This window comes from Sorex araneus, chromosome X (genome assembly GCF_027595985.1).
Source record: "Sorex araneus isolate mSorAra2 chromosome X, mSorAra2.pri, whole genome shotgun sequence".
In the NCBI taxonomy this organism is placed as follows: domain Eukaryota; kingdom Metazoa; phylum Chordata; class Mammalia; order Eulipotyphla; family Soricidae; genus Sorex; species Sorex araneus.
The window spans coordinates 11,165,298-11,184,488 of NC_073313.1; the positions used below are offsets into that span (position 1 = coordinate 11,165,298).

At 39.7% G+C, this 19,191-nt stretch overlaps 1 protein-coding gene across 3 annotated transcripts in view; it reads right to left on the reverse strand.

Annotated features, from left to right (window-relative positions):
• Positions 1–19,191, reverse strand: part of ARHGAP6 (Rho GTPase activating protein 6) — a 516,153-nt gene that overhangs the window by 205,356 nt on the left and 291,606 nt on the right. The window contains exon 1 of one of the 3 annotated variants that reach the window (XM_055121049.1): positions 12,086–12,102. The exons of the other annotated variants lie outside the window; for them this stretch is intronic. The gene's annotated coding sequence lies outside the window, so the exon portion shown is untranslated. Of the gene's footprint in view, positions 1–12,085; positions 12,103–19,191 lie in introns of those variants that run through there. 3 annotated transcript variants of the gene reach the window in all.

The window sequence follows — 19,191 nt, forward strand, 5'->3', positions numbered from 1 at the left end:
TGGCTTGCCAAATTGCCCCTCCAGAGATGTGGACTTTCCCAGTGTCCTGTGGAATGGGGTGTGGTACTCTTGCCACTCTGGAGAAATTGATGTTCTCTCGTGGGTACTTATCTTATCTCTCCTAACCTCCTTTTACTTCCTAATAAACTTGCTATACTTTGAAAATAAAGGCTTAACAAAAAATATTCCTTTGATATACAGTTCATCACTAAAAAAGAATCAAATGTTATTTTTGACAAAGATAATATCTAGTTTTACTTACTGTGATTATGTGCATGACAGGGTGAAGACAGTGCAGCAGATAAGGTACTTGCCTTGCACATAGTCAACCATGTTTTGATCCATGGTACCACAGATGGTTCCCTGAGACCTGTGAGGAGTGACCCCTGAGTGCAGAGCAAGGAGTAAAACACTAGCACTGTTAGAAGTGGCCAAAGAACAAACAAGATCTTTAAGTGGAAAAAAAAACAGGTACTAAAAGATATTAAAAACCTCTGATTTCTATGGTTATATTATAAATAATAATTGAGTTAATGCTCATGTCCTAAATATCTATATAATAATTTAGAGTAGATTGATTCATTGAACAGACTCCCCCGTAAAATCATGGCATCAATCTAATTTTGATTTAATTTACCTAAGTCATGCGGCTAAATTGTTGATACATATTGGACGCAAAATATATCGTTAGTTAAGAACCTAGAGAAAACAAAGAAAAAATATGTTTCAATAGAAATGATCCACAAGAGAGATAACACAGCAGATAAGGCACTTGTCTGCATATAACTGACCCAAGTTCAATTCCTAGCACCCCATACAGTCCTCAGAGCACCAATCAGGAGTGATCCCTGAACACACCACCAGGACTAAATCCTGAGCACTGTGGGTTATGGTCCAAAAAACAAAAACTAAAAACAAACACAAAACTAGAGATGAACCTTGTGTCATGATTCAGTTAAATTTTAATACAAAAATATATTTTGGAGGGGGCAGACCTGGCTGTGCTCTGGGTTTTTTTCTGTCTCTGTGCTCAGGATCAATCACTCCTGGAGTGCTAGAAGGGCACCTGGATTGAAGCTATGTTGATAGTATAGTACTGCAGTACTCCTACACCCCCCTCTATCTCTCTCCCTCCCTCCCTTCTCCCTCCCTCACTCCCCAAGATGTGAAATCTGACATTTTAAGAAAACAAAAGGAAAAACAGAAACATGGTCTATGAAAAAAATTGCCTTTATGCCTAACCTGCTGTCTATCTTTTTTACTGTTGTTGGGTATTTTTTTTAACAAACCCAGCGGTCCTTACGGCTTAATCTGGACTCTAGACTCAGGAATCACTCCTGGTGGTGCTGAGGGAGTATATTGCAGTAGTAGGCATTGAACCATGGTCAATGATGTGGAAGACAAGCAACCTACTGATTGTCCTATATCTCTTAATCCCAAGCTGCTTTTGAAATAGTTCTTTTCCCTTTCAAAGATCACAAATCTCTGCTATAATCTAATTTCACACAGTAACTTACATGTGCAACTAATAATCAGCTGTCATAGTCAATTAAATTATATGTATACAATACATATTTGATATCTGTTATTTTCATTTAACCTCTATTTTAATCTTAATTATGCTATATTTAATTTTTATTTGTAGCACAAACATATTTGTAATATAAAATTATAAATGAGAAATCCATCACAGCTTTTAATTTGATGTTGTTGGGTATATGAAATTATGAAAGCATTATCATCTATTATCTCGCTCAGAAAACTTCAGATACAGGTGTGCACCACAGATCTGGAACTCTGCTCAACCCTCCCTCTTGCTAAGACCAGACTATATGGGGGAGAGCTTTATTTTAGGACCCCCAGAACAAATCTCATTGCCCCCACCCCACACTAGCATCCCACCCCGCATCCCAATGTACCCTCTTGATACCAACATGTAAAACATTACTTGTCTTACTATGCATACTTTTTGAATAATGAGTCTGTAATTGACTACAAGTGGATAATGTTAAAATATGCTTTTTTAATTTTAAAAAATGTATTTGAGGAGAGGCCTCGATGATGGTGCCCTGGCAATGCTTAGGAGACCATATATGGTGCAAGAGATTGCAACTACGGTTGTCTATGCACAATGCAAGGGCCATAAGGCTTTTGCAATCTTTATCGCTGCAAGATTTATTGTTTTAAATATCTATTTTTATTTATTTATTTTGCTTTTTGGGTCACACCTGGCAATACACAGGGGTTACTCCTAGCTTTGCACTCAGGAATTACTCCTGGCGGTGCTCAGGGGACCATATGGGATGCTGGGAGTCGAACCCGGGTCGGCCGCGTGCAAGGAAAACACCCTACCCGCTGTGCTATCACTCCAGCCCCTAAATATCTATTTTTAATTTAGGGAATTAATCTCATAGTCATCATTTCATTTACATCTTACATAACAGGTGAGAAATTAATAATAAGTTAAGACAATGGCTTATAATTTTAATTATCCTAAAATGCTAAGAGAACACTTTGGAAACTCAAAAGGCAAGACTATTGATATTTTTTATTCCCTTGTTCCTTAACAACTGTAAAAATTATTCAAAAACTGCTTAATGAAGTAGCCACACTGACCAAGATATGGAAACAAATTACTGTCCACTAACATGTAAATAGAATTTCCATATCTTCTTCTGTCATATACATAATCTGGAATAGTACTCAGACATTACAAAGGGAGAAATCTGTCTTTTGTGACAATTTAGATGCCAACATAAGTTATTAAAAAAACTCAGAAGGAAAAAGACAATGATGAAATTTTCTTTTTCATTTGTAGAATATTAAGAAGCAAAGCAAACAAAAAAAATCAAACAAAATAACTTAGACTTGGTGATTACCAGCAATATAGTAGAGGGGAAGAGAAAATGTTTTGATTGTGATAAATGGAATAACTATGGCAGAGAATATTGGTGAAATATATAATTCTGAGGTGTGATAAACTGAAACAGTTTTGTAAACCAATGAAGAGTCAAGAAAAGCCAAGAAATATATACAACATGGAAATATAGAAATGAAAATTGTTCACACAAATTTATGAACATAAAATATTTTTCTAATAATTCTGAAATTGCATGAATGGTTTTTAATATAATTTCAGAATTATTACACACAAATACATTTAAATTCACATGTTAAATCTCTCCAGAGGAAGGAAGGAAGGAAGGAAGGAAGGAAGGAAGGAAGGAAGGAAGGAAGGAAGGAAGGAAGGAAGGAAGGAAGGAAGGGAGGGAGGGAGGGAGGGAGGAAGGAAGGAAGGAAGGAAAATAAAGGAAGTAAACTAGGGAAGAAGTGGGCTGGAGAGATAGTACAGTGGGTAGGGCATTTGCCTTCCATGCGGCCCTGACCATGTTCGATTCCCAGCATCCCATATGGTCCCCTGAGCACTGCAAGGAGTAATTCCTGAGTGCAGAGCCAGGAGTAACCCCTGTACAGAGCCAGGTGTGACCCAAAAAGAAAAAAAAAACTAGGGAAGAAGGAGGAGGAAGGAAGGAAAAGGAGCAAAGTAAGACAAAGGGTGGGAGGGAGGAAGAAAAGGAAGGAAGAAATAGAAAGGGTAAGGAAAGGAAGGAAGGAAGGAAGGAAGGAAGGAAGGAAGGAAGGAAGGAAGGAAGGAAGGAAGGAAGGAAGGAAGGAAGGAAGGAAGGAAGGAAGGAAGGAAGGAAGGGAGGGAGGGAGGGAGGGAAGAAAAAAGGAAGGAAGGAAGGAAGGAAGGAAGGAAGGAAGGAAGGAAGGAAGGAAGGAAGGAAGGAAGAAGGAAGGAAGGAAGGAAGGAAGGAAGGAAGGAAGGAAGGAAGGAAGGAAGGAAGGGAGGGAGGGAGGGAGGGAGGGAGGGAGGGAGGGAGGAAAGAAAAAAGGAAGGAAGGAAGGAAGGAAGGAAGGAAGGAAGGAAGGAAGGAAGGAAGGAAGGAAGGAAGGAAGGAAGGAAGGAAGGAGGGAGGGAGGGAGGGAGGAAGGGAGGGAGGAAGACAGACTGACAGACTACTTAAATAAAACAAAAAATAAAACAGGGAACAGATCTAATGAAATCAGTTTTTATCAGCTGAGTGTCACAAAATGGGATAACTGAATAGATGAGAACTCCCGGTAATGTAGAACAGTGTTGTTAGGTAAGTTTGATTTGTTAGTCATTTGATTTGGAATGTGACTCTGAATGATGAAACATAAAACATAGTGTTTATAACAATTCCCCTCTCTATTTCAAAGCTATTCAGAGATGATTGATTGGCATTTTCTACAAATAGGAATAGCACTCATCTGATAAATATTCCAATGAAGAAATACCATGTTATAGAGATCAAGCAAATAGTAACTTATGTAACATAAAATAATATAGCACTGTAGCACTGTTGTCCCATTGTTCATCGATTTGTTGGAGCGGGCACCAGTAACATCTCCATTGTGAGACTTGTTACTGTTTTTGGTATATCGAATACACCATGGGGAGCTTGCCAGGCTCTACTGTAGCTTGCCAGGCTCTGCCTTAACATAAAATAGTAGAATCTACTTTGCTATGGAAAGGATTCAAAAATCTAAAGAAAGGCTTGAGAAAACATGTCTACAGCTTTGATCTACTGAGGTAGCTTTTTAGAGAAACACAGTCTTACCACAGTCCAGTCTCTCTCCATGCACTGTACTTGGTATGTAGGAAGCCCAAGAGGGCCAGCTTTAGCACTCAAAGTTGGATCCAGGAGGAGCCACAGGTACTTGGAAAGCATCATTTAGAGTGTATAAGGTTATGAGTCCTGAATGGAGATAGGTCATTTCTGGTCATCGGAGCATTTCACAAACCAGGGACTTATGTGGAGAATCTACAGCATAAAGTCTGAGGAAGGTATTATACCAGGGCAGAGAAAACATAAACTATTGCAGCATCACAAACATTTCTACATACATCAGCATTAAAAAATTATTTTCAAAATGTTTTGGTGATGATTTCTTTTCTCGATTCCCCAGAAGTAGGCAATCTGATATCATCTTTGGAACTACTATTTCAATAGATGATCATATGTTTGCTTAGTTAAATTGGAAAACCAAATAAATTTCAAAGAGTCTATCGTCCCTGGAAAGTGCTACTTTCTGGTTACGCATGGATATGTGTAAAAATTTCAACTAAAATTTCTTCTTCACGTTAACAGAAAAAAAGCTTTGTCTGACTATCTAAATTGACTTCCCACACAGGAATCTAAGTGTTATCAAGCTGTTACGATGGGTGACTCATGCTTTCAATATCAAGCTTCCCCTGCACCCGTCATGTCATCTCTCTGATTAAATATCACCTTTTAGAAAAGCTTCGTGTACATTCTACCAAACCTGCTCTGTCATTTTGACATTCTGACCTCTAATCATACACATCACATCACCAGTTTGTATCATCATCATTATCCCGTTGATCATCGAATTTCTCGAGCAGTCTCAGTAACGTCTCCATTGGTCCTTGCCCTGAGATTTTAGAAGCCTCTCTCTACTTGTCCTTCCCAACAATGCCACATTGGAGGCTCTTTCAGGATAAGGGGAATGAGACCCAGCTTGTTACTGGTTTTGGCATATTAATACACCATGGGGACCTTGCGGGGCTCTCCCATGTGGGCAGGAAACTCCCGGTAGTGTGCCAGGTTCTCCCAGAAGGAGAAGCGGCTGCGCGGTTCCAGGAGCTTGCTTTAAGTCTCTGGATGCTGGCGGTTGATGGGATTACATGGCGCAGGGGGCAGTCCCTAGGTGTGACCGCCTAGCTATTGGGAAATGGGAAATCTGGGCGGAAGAGGCCCAGTCCCGATCCGAGCAGGCTTGGAGGTCTCAGCTCCGGGTCCCACACACCTGGGTTCCTCTGCCGGTACCTTCATGCCTGAGGCTCGTCCAAACGTGTGGAGAGGGGCCTTGATCATGGCTGTGGCTAGGCTCTGGAGGTAGTCGGCCGCCGGGAGCTCTGCTCAGGGCGGGGAGGGAACCTGAAGCCCATCCATTCCGAGGGGCCCCGGGGAAGACAGTCAGGCGCAAGGGCAAGAGACTCTATCAGACTTTATCAGTTCTTATATCACATATTAATTGATTTGTTGTGAAATTCCCAAGTCCAAGGAACAGACTCTCCACAAAGGAGTATTTAACTCTTTTGTTCACTGATACATCTGTATAATGCACCGAACAGTTCTGCTGCTTTCACTTTGCTTATATTCAGTAAATACTTACAGGATGAATTCATGAATGGAGTCTTTTAAAAACAGAATCAAGATTCCGTGCACATGCATTTCATTAGAGAGAAAGTATGCCTTATTTTATATGGATTAAAACTGTGCCTTAAAAAGACTGAGAATCTCATTTTCACCAATATGATGCCATTACATTATCAGTAACATTGTTATTGGTGAGGTCTATAAATGAAAATAATGCAAGTGATAAAATGCTCCTTTGTTAGACTTCTGCAAAACAAACAATTTGAGAAAGCAGTGAGATGAAATGTTTATATTTCAAAGCCTGCCATTGTTTGAAATGTGGTATGGTTTACACCTGAAATTAATCCATTCAAGATCATTTAGAATATCCAAATTGTATCTGACACATCTTGTTGAATGCCCAATTATATTTACATATGTGTGACTATGTAAACTTGATATTTAACAGTTTTACAAAGAGTAAATTAACAGGAAATTCAGTGGTTGTAGGCTAGCTACAGAACCTAGGACATTCTACTGAAATCTAGATTGTGATTGTGATTCCCACTGGTATCTGCTGAACTATGTATTTATTTCCCACCTCCCCCTTTGCGCTAAAATATAAAATGCAGAGTCAGCACTGAAGGACCCATAAAAATAAAATAACATGGGTGCCTGTTGATAAGAATCCTGGATGAGAACAAGACTTAGGAGAGGAAGCTGAAGAAGGAAGGAGATTGGGGCAATGCTGTGTAAAAAATAGAAACTGGATTGAAGAAAAATTAGAGAGAAGTACATGAAGATAAAACAAGTTCCCAAATGCCTAAATAGTTAAATGAATATGAATATAAATAAAATGTTAAGCATGGGGGGCAAAGAATGGTAATCATGAGTAGAAAATATGTCTGAAGCAAAAGAAAAAGTGAAGGTTTTTTAAAAGGGAGATACATATCACAAAAAAAGAGAATGTGCAAAGTTCATGAATATGGAAGTGAGGAAAAATGCAATCCTGCACATGTATGAGCACAGCAGAGTTGGTGAGGGGACAAGCAGAAACTCATCTGTTGTCTAGCCTAGTGGCTAGGCACAATAACAGCTCCCCAGTGAGGCCCACAACTTGCCCCTAGAAACCCAAGTGAGAAAAGCACTTGGGCAGTGTGACTGAGTTATGCACCTTGAAACACATTCTGGATAATCCTGGTGGGCATATCCAAGGACATGAGTTTTCAAAGCAAGTTTTCTCAGCATGTCAGAGATGTGATGGCATGAGGGAGAATAGCTGCTGTCTTTGCTATCACAGGACCCCAAATCCACATACTCTTCTGCCATTCATTACTTTCTTTTTAAAAATGTATTCAGACACTGTGATTGACAGGGTTATTCATTGTTGAGTTTCAGCCATACAGTGTTCCAGCACCAATCCCACAACCAGGGACAACTTCCCTCATCCTTTGCTTTACCTTTGTCCTTAATCTTTGCTTCCCATGAGCTACCATCCCTGGCTCTAATATTTTATGAAGCATATCTTACTTTGAGAGTGAAAAGAAGAACACAGACATTCCCAATAACAGAAATTTAAGAAAACAAACAGTTGATTAGAGAAATAAGAGAACACTTAAGTATGCCTTTTGTTTGTGAGTTTCCTGAACTAGGAAAAGGAAACCAAGGCTTCCTTTATTTTTTTTGTCTTTGCCAGTTACTAGATAGTATGAGTTTAGTAAATCCTGACGTTCTCTCATACAACCCTATGCTACTAATGCCTGCTTACCCACTCTTAAGACAGGAATAATAGGTCTGTTCCTTACTAGAGTTTGTAACCTCTGTAGCCCTTTTCAAAGTAAAACTCTTGCTATGACTCATTGGGTCCAAATCATCCATTGTCTGACTACCCCATTTAAAATATTCAGAAGCACAGTCCTTTGACTGTAGGCATAGATCAATATGTACTGCTAATGCTTTAGCATTCCCTTTCATCTGGCTTCCAACTTCTACTCAAATTACCGAGTTATGTGAGAACTGAGAGGACTACGTGTCCTTCAAAAATTTCAGTAAAAAATTCAGATCCTTTTCAATAAACTAGAAAAACATCCATCCATCTTTCTAATTAATTTGAATTTACGTAGATTATCATTCTTAAAACATGTTGCATCTGAGGACAACTGACCTAAAACAACGCTAATGCTAAAATCAATTTTACATCTTGCAGAGCCTTTGGACATATCAAACAGTAAAATCTCAGAGAAATTTTAGTTCTATTGTCATGACATTGTGTTACTTCCACACTGAAGTAATGACCAATACAGACAAGCAGTTATTTTGAATATTCTATTAATCTTTATCCTGATACTTGGCATCCCTAGCATTATCTCTTGGCACCGTTGAGTTTGGCATAGAGAACGATATAGGATCCCTCAGTCTGGACTATTTTGGGATCATTCAAAGATAACAAACAGGAATCTGTAAACAAATTTGCTTCTGTTCATTTCAGATTATTCAAAAATATTTCCCCATGAACAGTTTGAAGACTGTATGTCTTTAAAGGATTTTGAAAACCACATATAGAGATAATTTCCTACAAATTAGGATCTTGAGGAATATGTGATTCTATTAATTTTCAGCAGGCAGAAAAATATAGCTTGTGGAACTTTACAAATAAAATACTTTGACAAGAAATAGCAGTAGGTCTTTGAAAAAGACGATGACAGAAAAGGCTCCTGTGTTTGTCTATCATGAGGGGCTCAAAGTGAGAAGTAATCCATAGCTTTCCCATGAACTCTCCTCTCAAACCTGATATTGTATTCCTAAGGTTAGTTAAGGATCATATCTCTCCTGCATACTAGGGCAACCTTAAATTCTGTCCTCAGTTGAGGGTGGTAGACAGCTTAGAGGACAAAGATTGGTAAGAGGAAACAATGAATATCAGTTGGAACAGTTGGACTGTCTAGAAACATTTGGGATGGACACGACATTTGCACATACCTTGGACCACTCTGGAGGTTTCCGGTCACAAAGTAATTTGCAAAGGGAAGTTGTAAATCAGATTCTTGAAGAAAGGAGACAAGACCATCAAAATATTCTGGCATCAGAAAATCCTTATAGGGACTCTTTGTTCTTGGGGAGCACCCAGAACCCATTTATTTCCACATTCTTCTGCTTTGTGGTAAGTGGAACTCTGATCAATCTCATTCTCCAAGGCTGGAAGCACGTACCCTATTCATGGCTGTTTCCAGCTTTCTGTGTGGATTGGATGCTAAGTCCATCCTTCTAAATGGACACAACACGCACAAAACTTCATGGGTTTTCCACTAATATATTGGAGGAGAATAGAGGCAAAATTGATCTTAAGTATAAAACTTCAATGATTTGATAAAACCCCGCATCTAACTCCCAGCAATGTCTAATGAATAGATCATTTTAGATAAAATTATTCAACATTACTGCTACTGTGAAACATGAATTGGCATTTTGTTTCCTCTCAGTAAACAAATAGTAACCATAGATAAATGTGACACCAAGAACCGAGTGAATTCATTGTTGAAATTCTTCTTAAACTTCCAAACATGTGTGAACCTGTGGTGTCAGTAGCTTAAACTTCTGATCAAGCAATAAGGTAAGAGTTTAGAGTCAATATTCTATCAACAAAACATCATGCAGTTGTGGTTAGATTGATAAGACTGCTTGTCTTTCAAGTGGCCAGCATGGTTCAATCCCCTGTACACCATAGGGTTCATGAGCACCATCAAGAGTACATATAAGATTAAGCCCTGAGCACTGCTGAGTATGGCCCCAAAGCAAAGCCCTCCCCAAAGATCATACAGTAAGGAAAAAAATTACAGTCAATATCTTCCACCAAAAGAGGTCATTCTATTGTTCTTACTTTAGGAAGTTATTGATTCTGAGGGTGCTCTAGGGTTGATACATCTGCTCAACTACCTTTAAAAAATGTATTGTTTCTGAGGCCCCCAACAATTAAATCTGGACCCCAGTAGGAGGATATCATACAATTATTCTATCACCCTTGATTATTTTTATATGATTAGTTTTATGCAACCAAGAAAATATAGCATTCTCTAGAATACTCACTATAGGAAATGAGATGGTGAAAAAAAGGGGCATTTTTATGTTTTACAAAACATTTAACTTTGTGAAGTAAAAGAAGTCAATCAATATAATGACTTTACCTAAGGTGATAGCATGTTTTTAAATTATGTTTACTATGCTTTTATAGTATATACATACAACAAGATAAAGGATAATGTGGCATTAAACTCCATCCTACCAGAAAAGGTTTCTTTTGTCTGACATCTTTATCTTCTACAATGGATACTAAAACTATCACATACGAGGCCAAGTAATGAGCAAGTTTTTAAAGAGAGACCTGGATCAAAAAGATTTTATTGGTTCTCCAGAAAACAATTCATGACAAAAGATAATCTCCAAAAGCAATGCACAGAGAGGAAGACTTATTTGAGAGCTGTTAGCAAATCAGAAGTTCAGTGTAATTTGCAATCTACTTCTCTGTAATTCTTAGGCACTTTAAAATGACTGCGGAAATTAATTTGAGGTTTGATATGAGATAATCAAATGCTGAATCAAACCAGTGTATGTGCTGATTTTAAAAACTGGACTGACTCTCCAAGGCTTCCCTTCTATGGCAAAGAAATCAAGAAAATAAAGAGCCCCCTAAATTTTAGGCTGGGCCTAATTCCTGGATTTGTAATTGTACTGATTTCTCCATGAGTCACACTTGTTCCTAGTATATGCCAGACTTTCCTCTTTTGGAAGTCTAAAGAGAAACTTCTCTTCGACAATGGAACACTAGAAAGTGATGAGGAAACCATACAGTTGTGTCTGGCTGCATAAGAAACAGAATGTGCTCAAGTTTTAGAGTAGAGTTTGCCCACTTGAATGTGTAAGAAGGACCTGGATTGTTGTTAAAACAGATTCCTGGGGTCCACCCACAGAGCTTCTAGTTTATCGGGGCTGCGACCTGGCCCTGCATATTGACCAAGTTCCAAAGTCATGCATTTTCAGTGGCCCAGGGACTCTCACTGAGCTGCACTGGTTTCTAATACAGTTTTCTCTGACTTGGGGTTCCTGCAATTGAAGCAGTACAGTTCTCTGTGGGAGGCCTGTCCAGTGTGTTGTAGATTATCTAGAAGCCACCCTAGCCTCTTTCTTACTACCAAGAGCACTTACCTAGGAACAAACACCAAATGTCACCAGACATGGTCAAATGTCCTCAGGGGCCACTTTCTTACCATTAAAAAACATTGCCTTAGAGGATAGGTTGTGAATTTAACAAGATGTGAGTTGGACTCAGTCTAATCATTTTATTGCCTTAAACCAAGAGCAAAACTGAACCTCTTTCCTAGAGTTGTTTCAAGGAACAATTAAACAATATATTTGATCATAAAGCATGAGATTAGCACCAGATCAAGGCCCAGTAAAGGTTAGTGTTATGTCCAAAAAGACAGTCTGAGCAGGAGTCAATACGCCCGAGATGCTATTTATCACTGAAGGGAAAGTTCTGTCCTCCCAGTTCGTGAAATCAGAGTGTACGCATCATATTAAAACTCCTATGTCATTTCTGAGATCAAAAGTAATTTTATAAATGAACCCAACATCAATTTTTAACGTCATGAGGCTTAAAACTTAATTCTGCACCCAAAATCTTTATTAGACTGTTGCGATCCCCAAATAATCTTGATTTACGATAGAAGAGTTTCTCAAATTGTCTCTAAAGTAATATCCTCAGACCACTCTAGTCCAATGACCTTCAAAGATAAAAACCAACTTGTTGTCAAAGATGGATAGCAATCAAAGGAGTTCAGGCAAAAATTTTACAGGAAACTGGCTTAAAGAGAAAGTCATAGGTTACAAATCCTATAGCCTACCAATCCTCTCCTTGAGAAAAACTCTTGTAGTTCTGCTCTTCCACCACCAGGAGGAGTCTGGAACTTTCTCCCACAGAAGCATTTGTCAGATGTGCATCAAGGAGGCTGGCTGGTGGACTACAGTCGAAAGTTTTCAGTTACTTCCTAAGAGGATAAAAATATCGCCTGGCGTGAATTGAGGAAAGAGGGCTGTAAGAAACTTCCGTACATAGGTTTTTTTTTTCAAGCCTCTTTACTCCAAACACCACAGTAACCGAAATTTTTGATCCTGAGAAGCAAGAGATGCCAAAGTTAACTGCCGTTATTGGCGGTCTTTCTGTCTCTACATTTTAGACAAAGCATCAGGAAAAGAAAAGTGAAAGTGAATGTTACATAAAAGAAAGGTTTTCCATTTAGAGATGAAAAAAAGTGCATGACAAACATGAAAGCTCACAAGTTTGTAACTGCAACTCATGGTCATTCACTAATAAAAAAATTTTTTTAAAGTGCATGACTAGTTGCCAATAATTTATTGGGGGTAAGAGGCAAACACTGATAACTGGAAAAAACGGAAACATGGTTATGTGCCTTTTGCCTCCCCCAAACCAAGGACTAGAAAATGATGCAGTTGCAACGCTATCTGGTTTCTTCCATTTGTATATATTCAATCAGCAAATTGTGGACACATTCTCTTGGTAATTCTGTGAGCAAAACTCTCAAGTCCTTTCTTTTCACAGTCTATTTGAATGTCCTGGTAACTGGAGTTTCAATTAGTAATCATTAAGGAAGCATTAAAATGATAATCAAATTATGGAAAAAATTAAATAAGCATTTTAATAATCAAGTCACCCAGGGGTCAGCGAGCTAGTACAGGAATTAAGCGGGCTTGCTTTGCATGCAACTGACTCCAGTTGGAGCCCGCATCACAAGGTTCTGGCTTCATCACACACAATCAGGATTATCATTTGAGCACAGAATCAGGAGCAGTGCCTGAATAATGCTGGCTGTAGTCCAAACATCCACAAACACTCCACAGATGATAGTGATGTCTTCCAAGATACAAAAACAAAGCTTTTAGAAAAGGAAACATTTTCGATATGGTTTTGAAATAAATGGTTTAGAAAAAATGGTTTTCAGAGCCAGAGATACTGTACAGGAGATAAAGCAATAGTACAGCAGGTAGGGCATTGGCCTTGCATGTGGCCAACCTGAGCATCGCCAGGAGTAATTCCTGAGTGCAAAGCTAGGAGTAACCCCTGTGCCTCGTAGGGTGTGACCCCAAAAGAAAAAAAAAGTACAGGAAAAAAAAAAGTACATGCGGTGCAGCTCTCGCCTTGCATGTGGCCGACCTGGGTTCAATTCCAGGCATCTCATCTAGTCCTCCAAGCACCACCAGTGGTGATTCTTGAGTGAAGGGCGAGGAGTAAAGCCTGAGCATCACTGGGTGTGGCCCAGCCCCCACCCCCAAAAGGTTTTCAGATAGTTCCTAAACCTATCAAAAAAAATGGAAGTGACATTGAAGATGATGGTGGTGGCAATTTTGCACATAGCAACAATGGTGGTAATGGGGACAGAGAGGATACAGCTGATAGATAGTCTAACTCAATTTCAACGACATCTGGCATCATAGGACAGACACTGAACAACTGTAATTGATACCTAGCTAAAAATCTCTCAGAGGGAACACACAGATAGTGCAGAGGTAAGGCACCGCCATACAAGCAGCTGAGCAGAATTTGATCCTTAGCGTATCTGGTCCCCTGACCACCATCCCGAGTAACTCCTGAACACAGCCCAGGGAACAGTTCCTGAGCAATGCATAGTGTGGCTCAAAACACAACAAACATTCTCAGCATTTATGAGTGAGAAATGTGGACATCCACACTTATTAAAAAGTTTTCTAAGCCATTAAATCATACTGGGTTTTAAGCCAAAAAAAATCCAGGAACCAATGAAACCAATGACAGAAAAATAGACGCGAAGATGCATCGCTGGGGAGAGGCAGATGTTTAAGATCAAAGAGGCTTAATTGTACTTACATCAAATTGCACTTGCACTTATGTGTGAGAAACGTACTTCAGTGCTAAAATGGAAGCAGCATTGGAGGTCACACTATTAGCAATGATCATGATTATTTAATGTCTGGGTATGTGAAGTCTACATTATTTACAAGATGTATCCTCTTGGCTAAAATCACTTTAGGTTTGAGCCAAAGCCATTCCTATGTAAAGGCATTAAACAGATTAGCATTTACGGGAACATTCCAAAAACCCATAAGGCATGCGGTTTTAAGAGACCTTTTGCTGCCAATCTGTAGGTCAGGAAAGGAGAAAATTCTGAAGAACCAGGAACGGGAGTGCCACATCACACACTGCCTGCCATGTGGTGCCCATGGAGAGAAGCTGGAGAATCTCAAGGGGATTTTATTGCTGATGTAAAGTGTCTTGAAACTCACGATCTCACATGAGGGAAATCCTCGGAAGAATGAGAGCTTGAAAACTGTCTGGTTAAAGTGAATTAAGACTTTTTCTCAAGTGAATAAACAAAATGAAAACAAACTCTAAGATACAAAGTCCATTAGCAGATTGGCAAAGAGGGGGCTAAGTTTGTGCCTGGAAGAGAGAAGATGGAAGAAACCCACTTGTATCTTAGCAGAAATGTGAAAATATATCAAACCGACATACTCAGTTTTTCTCAAACATCAAAATTATTTGAAATGAGAGGGATAAAAAGGATGGAGGAAATTTCCATGCACGAAGAACATACTAGCATCAGTTTGTGGAAGATAAGCTACAACAGTATAAAACATACCAAAAGATGACTCATCGATGCACAAGAACCAAATGAGAGAAAGAATGATTAGTTTCAGTTAAGATCACGAGGCCAGCAGCTACCTGCTGCCAGGATGCGGGTACAGCAACCTGTCCGTCTCTGAAGACATTCTGTTGTCAAAAAAATTTGTGCCAATAAATAAACATGGGGATCCTTAAAGAATTGTTGATTCCATGTCTTACAGCAGGAAAGATCAGTAAGGCACTGAGTTGGCACCATGAAGCATGAATACTTTAAAGCATTTTGCCCAGAGGGGAAAAATGGGCTAGTCAGCTAGTGGCTGGCGGGGGCATACGCCTATCCAGGGTTCATTGTCTACCATCATGTGGTCCTCTAAGCATTGCTGAGAGCGGCCCAGTAGGACTCCAGGCACCACCAGGAATGGCCTTGAAAGCCCCCTGCACTGTGAGAGTAGGTCAGGTAATGCCAGGCACTGCAGGCATTGGTCTGGTTGAATTGTAACTGGACCTCTTAAGCACCAAGAGAGACAGGGACTGATGGAAGGAAGGAAGGAAGGAAGGAAGGAAGGAAGGAAGGAAGGAAGGAAGGAAGGAAGGAAGGAAGGAAGGAAGGAAGGAAGGAAGGAAGGAAGGAAGGAAGGAAGGAAGGAAGGAAGGAAGGAAGGAAGGAAGGAAGGAAGGAAGGTGAACACCATTCAGCAGATTGAAAGAAAAGGTTACAGCTTTGAAAATCCTAAGAAATCACTATAGCACAACAAAAGACCCAGGAGCACTGGATTAGCACACCCCTGGTTCTTTGGTGCTTGCATGCCAAATCTCTGATTTCAATCCCTAACTTTTTGATTTTGAAGTCACAATCTTATTTAGGTCAGAAAACTTGAAATTATGAATAGTATACTAACAGCAATTTTTTTTTTGCTTTTTGGGTCACATCTGGCGATGCACAGGGGTTACTCCTGGTTCAGCACTCAGGAATTACTCCTGGCGGTGCTCAGGGGACCATATGAGATGCTGGGAATCGAACCTGGGTTGGATGTGTGCAAGAAAAATGCCCAACCTACTGTGCTATTGATCCAGCCCCTAATACCAGTTTTAAGACTAATGTTAATGCTCATGAAAGTACTAATGATAATGATACTGCTAGTGTTAGCAGTAATATGTGTACTAATAACAATGCTGGTACCAATACTAACACTAATGCTGCAATATTGATGATTAAAGTGATGATGATTCCAATACTACTAAGAACCAGAATAACTGGCAATACTATTAGTAGTAATAGTAATACTAAGTGCTGATCCTCAGAATAATACCAACAAAATGATATTAATAATATTATACTGATACTAGTAATAATACTAGTAATAATACTAGTAATGTTAATACTCATACCAAGGCTGATACTAGCATTAATGCTTCACATATTTTGGTGCCAATATTACCATTGTTGGCAGTAATAATACTGATGCCAATATTAGTGCTAAAGCTAGCATGATCTGTTTGTGGAAATTTTAATTTTAACTATAATATTAATGGGCTGGAGTGATAGCACAGCGGGTAGGGTGTTTACCTTGCACGCAGCTGACCATGTTCGATTCTGCCACCCCTTTCGGAGAGCCCGGCAAGCTACCGAGAGTATCGCGCCTGTACGGCAGAGCCTGGCAAGCTACCTATGGAGTATTTGATATGCCAAAAACAGTAACAATAAGTCTCACAGTGAGAGACGTTACTGGTGCCCGCTCGAACAAATCGATAAGCAACGGGATGACAGTGACACTGACAATATTAATGCTTGGGTAATAATACCAGAATCCATACTGATACAGATATTAGTATTGATAGATATAAAGTATATAAAACTAATAAAGAAATTAATAACTTTTCCGTAGTAATACTATTGAACTGGCTATAATTACTGAAGTCAACAGTAGGACAAACAAATTTTGCTTTTCAAATTTTATGGAGAGAATATTAACATGATTTTAATTAAAAGGCATGAGAGTGAATTTTCTAAGTTTATAATCATTATTCAAATATTAAATAAACTTTAGTTCATAAGTAGAAATATTTAGTGCATAAGTAGAAATATCTAGCTCCTCAGTTAAATCATAAAGTAAAACTTAAACATCAGACTGGCATTTAAAAGATCAAGCAAATAAATATTTGTATTTCACTAACAAAAATATGGTAAGCAAAAAAATTGTTTTTCACTAATATAAATGTTAAGATTTATCAATAAAGTGATATTTATGAGTTGAGCATAAAGGCTTAACCAGATGTTTAAAAGAAGAACTCGAGCTTTACAGCAGATGAGCAAATCACCAGAAACGCTCGTCTTTGCACACAAACAAAAGCTTGAGCTGGAGAAAACTCAAGTGATTTTGCTGTTTCTGAAACGAGTGAGGTGTCAGAGCCTCAGAGAGGACAAGAGCACAATAATGATTCCTGGGAAACCAGAAGGGGAAATGACAGAACAGGTCCTCTGGATCCATCTATTAGTGTGAAAGAAGCCGAGAGGGGCATCCCCTGAAACTAAGTCACCAGGTTGAATACCTGGCACTTGTCTGCAGGGCTTCAAATACGAGAGCCAAGAGAATGGGACATACAGCCGTAGCAATGAGGCAATATATTATTTTTTTGGAAGAAGTTTCTGAAGGAATAAGGTGAACACGGCTGGCGGAGCGTGACAAAAGTGCTTTCAAGCCAATGGGGCTTGAGCATGTTCAGGTAGTAATTCTCCGCGCTAAGGCAGCTAGAGGCAAAGGGCTATAAGGAGAGGTGCTTCCCATGTCTAAACCAGCGAGCCTGTCTTGTGGGAAGGAGAGGTGCATCTAGACGTGACGAGATGCCTGAGGCCCGGGATGGTTTCCCTGGCCCAGCGCCACCAGCCATAATAGGAACTGGGAACCCCGCAGACATGAGGTGTCACAATTAAGTGCGCAGGTGGGGCAAACGGGCTTTATATTATATAGTTTGAACAGCTAATGCACAAAGAAAACACACTAGATTTGATTTAAAAATAACCAGCAGGGGAAGATGGAGATAGCAAAAGGAACTGCATCCAGTAAAGAATTGCAAAGGGACCCGCATCAAGTTAAAGCGTTCCCCCTGTCATCTGTAAAAACACACTTAAGAATCCACAAAGTGTGAGAAGGTCATCTTGGAATGAAATAATGAGTAAGAGGGAGCACAAAGAAAAAAAATGCATATGAGCTGCTGAAAGGCACCAAGGAGAAAAACTCGAAGCAAAATGATGGGAAGCCTAAAAGGGGCAGGAGGCAGAGGAAGAAATAAATACGCCTTTCCAAACAACAAAGGCTGCTCACGTGGAAAGAAGCTAAGCTTTGAATTGCAGACAGCAGTAAAAAGAAGGTCAGGGACTGAAAGCACATGATTGAGCCAGCATGTTCTTTGCACGATCAGGTCTGAGTAGAGGAAAATGACTTAAAAGGAAGCCTATGGATAATGACAGTAATGGTAAAACCCAGGAAATGGCGCACGGTGTAGGGGTGTGCCCGGGCCAAGTAAACAGTAAAGAGCATACTTTGCACATTCTAGAACCACCTGGCTGCTGGCCACAGCACCCTGATCCCTATTTCACACCTGAATTGTCATCACAGAGCCTTCCATGGGATTCCCTGGTGAGCCATACTACTTGGCCTAGGTCAAGGGAAGGCAGGAGGTTTTGTATCAAGAGATTCGGGGGTCAAAACAGCCACTTGCTTGAAGCCCCTTCACAAATGACTGTGGCCAACGTCATTTTCTTGAACGTGGCAGTTCAGTAATTTGACTGTCCACTTTGGAGTTATACAATTCAGAAGGAAGGTTCCTCAACTAACCATTCTAGATTCTATTTGTGGGGACTTAGGGGCCAAATTCAAGCAGTGTTTACGGATTACTCCTTGCTTTCTCCTCAGAGATCTCTCCCGGCAGCGCGCAGGGACCCAGGCAGTGCAAGGGATCAAGACCTCCAGCTGCGTGCAGTTCAAGTGTCCTACCTACTGAAACACCCAGCCCTCATCTAGTTATATTAAGTATTTGTAACAATTTCTAAAAAGAAATCCCACTAGCACCAGCACTCTTCTCACTGATAACAACTCACACAGTCACAAAATAAAACTAGTAACACTGAGAATTAAGAGTGTCTCATTTAGATCAGATCATAGCTGCTGATTCTTTCTCTGGTTTCATGTCTGCAATATGTCTGCAGTTTCAGCTGAGGACTAAGGCCAGGACAGAAAAAAAAACAAGATAGAAATGGAAGCATACTTTGGGGATCCAAGTGTAACATCTCTTCATTTCACCAACCTGTCATCTTTATTTTTCCAGCAAGCT